At 38.2% G+C, this 3,861-nt stretch overlaps 1 non-coding gene across 1 annotated transcript; it reads left to right on the forward strand.

The window, feature by feature from the left end:
- The first annotated feature begins 276 nt into the window (after nt 1-276).
- TRNAT-UGU (transfer RNA threonine (anticodon UGU)) lies at nt 277-352 on the forward strand. The gene has a single exon. It is a non-coding gene; the product is annotated as a tRNA-Thr (tRNA).
- The last annotated feature ends 3,509 nt before the right edge of the window (nt 353-3,861 follow it).

The following is a 3,861-nucleotide window of genomic DNA, read 5'->3' on the forward strand; positions in this document are numbered from 1 at the left end:
TCAGCTAATTAGTGAAATAATGAGGTTCAAATGAAGGCTTTTATCAATTAACTAAACTAATTTACTCCTCTAACATGAAAAATATGTTGATGTTTGAAAGAAACTTATGCTATGCAGAAAGCATTTTGAAAATAATGACTGAAAAATGTTTCCATCATTAGTATTATTTTTATTTCCAAAGCTGTATAAGTGTGTAAATTTTAAAAACCAAACATTACAAACTTAGAAAATCTAGTAATAGAATTTCAAAACTGGTTTTAAAAATGAAAAGTTTTGGCCCTGGCCGTTTGGCTCAGTGGTAGAGCGTCGGCCTTGTGTGCAGGAGTCCCGGGTTCGATTCCCGGCCAGGGCACACAGGAGAAGCGCCCATCTGCTTCTCTACCCCTCCCCCTCTCCTTCCTCTCTGTCTCTCTCTTCCCCTCCTGCAGCCGAGGCTCCACTAGAGCAAAGTTGGCCCAGGCGCTGGGGATGGCTCTATGGCCTCTGCCTCAGGCGCTAGAATGGCTCTGGTTGCAACAGAGCAACACCCCAGATGGGCCAGAGCATTGCCCCCTGGTGGGCATGCCGGGTGGATCCCGATCAGGTGCATGCGGGAGTCTGTCTGACTGCCTCCCCGTTTCCAACTTCAGAAAAATACAATAAATAAATAAATAAATAAATAAATAAATATGAAAAGTTTCAGTGTTTTCTGAACTATTTTATCAAATATATAAAAATACAGTAAGTTCTGATTTGATGGGAAAACCAAATGATCTTCCTATCAGAGGAGATGAGGAAAAAGAGAAATTTACTAGAAATTTCTACAAAAAACTTTCACATAATTGGTGAATGAGATTAAAAATAAGTTTCATGATTTGGTAAGCCCAGCCAATAATGCACTTTTCCTCCCATTTGGATGAACATAGTTTTGAGAAGCATCTTTCTCATGAAAGCTATACCAAACTTTTAAGTCCTTGTATCATAAAATATTAAACTAAGATTTTCACAAAATAATGAATCATATTACATGGCATTATTCTCAGTAAAGAAATGTTATCAATGGTGACATCTTTATAGTGAGAGCAAAAATTCTTTGTTCTTTTAAATAAAATACAAAAAACAAAAATTATTTAAAATTTTTTTATCTTTATGCTATCTTTAGAATCTCTTATTTCGTATGCTTTATAATGATTATAATGCATTGGTAGCGTGGTATATGTATATGACATATAAGTAAGTATGTATATAAAAACATGGTGTGTGCTCAAAGAGTTTACTAAGGTAAGTACACAGTCAGCTAAGTTCAGAGACCACGGTGTGTGATGTCCTTCAAGGTCCATTCCCCAGTTTGGAGTCTTTGATTCTCAGGTAAATGCTCTTATTTGGTGGGTGATAAAACCTAAGTGCCAGAAAGACACTTCTCTCCAAGGTAGGCAGCACCTCATTATCCAGCTCACTGCCCAAATCCCATTTTAGAAAGGCTAAAATAAAGACCCACATCTCTGAGTGAATCAGCTTGATTTAAGTCTTGGAGCTATCTGTGTTTTGTACAACATCTAGTGCACTGTGGATGCTCAGTAAATAACAAATCGTGATATTAATAATTAAGAATTGATGTTATTGCTCCTGTGAAATGATTTGCCAAAGAATTATTCCCCATTCAACCATAAAGAAAAATGAGAGGTGGAGACAGAGAAATAGCTTTCAAGGCAGTGTAGTTCCAGCTACTTTGTGTGCACGTGGGTCCTCCCCCCCCCCCGCTCTATGGTAAATCTGATGAATAACTGAGCACCACAGACCTAGAGCCAACCTAAGCTGCTTCCCCGCAATCTTTTTGTCTTCCTATTTTTAGGTGGGAATGCCTACGATGTTGAATTGTATGACTTTAAAGTACTTGACAAACATTAATTAATGGGGGATTGCTCTTTGTTTGAAGAGAGATATGTCTAATTGTGAATATGTCTCCAATTATCTGCTCTTTTTTGACTACATTATTATCTGAAATGTGCAGTACCTAGTTTGCTTGTACACTTACTTTAATAGGCTTTTTGAAATAGGTGGCAACCGTGAAGAAAGGGACATATAGTTACCTTAATGAGAAAAATTGTTATTTCACAAGTTTTATGTTTATATTCTTGGATGTGCGTATTACATATAGCTACACACACACACACTCACACACACACAATACACACATCTTTCCTTGTATTTATAACCATTCTCCCTTTCAAGTGTTAGATTTTGACAATTGTGATTACCTACACTGAACTGGACTCCATTCTTTCTGAGCTAGGGAGATTGTTGAGATTTGCTTTTGAAAAGCAAAAATCAGAAAAGCTCTCCAGAAAAGTGAATTAATCCTCCTGCAAAAGCAAGTGTAATTAATCATAAGAGAAAACTAGCCATGCATGTCAACAGAGTCCAAAGAATTGGCTGAGCATTATTGATTCATTACCCACCATGGAGCCCTCCCCCCACCCCATGCAGGAAGACAGGTGACATGCGGACGGCAGCCATACCTGCCACTGGAAGCCTAGAGACCAGATGGGTTACAAACTGTGAGAGATGCTGGGCTCGTGTTTTGGCATCAGCGGTGCACACTGTTAATTAGGAGCATAGCTTTGAACAATGTCTTAAATAATTAGCCAGGGCAGGTATGTGCCTGTGCAGGGGCGGATTATAGATTTTTCTGTTGCTTAGAGAAATTTTCTATAATAACAAAGGAACAAAATGTAAATTAATCTACAACTGCAGGACTTATACATATTATACATTTCAAAGCAGGCTTCTAAGTCCATCCACCTACCAACATCTTCTAGACCTATAAATATTGATTTTTTTGAGTGATTTTGGTGTCACTCTTAGCCTCCTCTTTGTACTGCTCATCAGCTTTTAGAGGCAGTGTCATATATATAGTAGAGATAACAGACCCAAATTCAAATTCTGCCTTTACCATTGATTTACTAGCTAGGTTATATACAGTAGACCTTAAAATTCTCATCAGTATGATAGGAATCATAGTATTTGTTATGGACTGAATGGTACCCCCCTCCCAAGTCCATATGCTGATGTCCTAAACCTTTGTAATTAAGAATGTGATAGTGTTTGGAGACAGTGTCTTAAAAAGATGATTAAGTAATTCAATAAAAAAATGGGCAAAAGAAATGAATAGACACTTTTCCAAAGAGGACATACAGATGGCCAATAGGATGAAAAAATGCTCAACATCACTAATAATTAGAGAAATGCAAATTAAAACCACAATGAGATATCACCTCACACAAGTCAGAATGGCGCTCATCAACAAAACAACACAGAATAAGTGCTGGCGAGGATGTGGAGAAAAGGGAACCCTCCTGCACTGCTGGTGGGAATGCAGACTGGTGCAGCCACTGTGGAAAACAGTATGGAGATTTTTCAAAAAATTAAAAATCAAACTGCCTTCTGACCCAGCTATCCCACTCTTAGGAATATACCCCAAGAACACCATAGCACTGTTTCAAAAGGAGAAATGCACCCCCATGTTTATGGCAGCATTGTTCACAATAGTGAAGATCTGGAAACAGCCCAAGTGTCCATCAGTGGACAAGTGGATTAAAAAGCAGTGGTACATATATACAATGGAATACTATAGGGCCATGAAAAAGAAGAGAATTTTACCTTTTGCAACAATATGGATGGACTTGGAAACTATTATGTTAAGTGAAATAATGCAGGAAGAAAAAGAAAAATATCATATGACCTCACTCATTTGAGGAATCCAATGAACAATGTGAACTGAGGAATGGAATTGAGACAGAGGAGAGATCAAAGGGACCAGAGGAAAAGAGGACAGAGGGAACGGGGATGATAGGATGGGATAAACCTGAAGGGAAGGGGGGA

This window comes from Saccopteryx leptura, chromosome 4, assembly GCF_036850995.1.
Source record: "Saccopteryx leptura isolate mSacLep1 chromosome 4, mSacLep1_pri_phased_curated, whole genome shotgun sequence".
Classification (NCBI taxonomy): domain Eukaryota; kingdom Metazoa; phylum Chordata; class Mammalia; order Chiroptera; family Emballonuridae; genus Saccopteryx; species Saccopteryx leptura.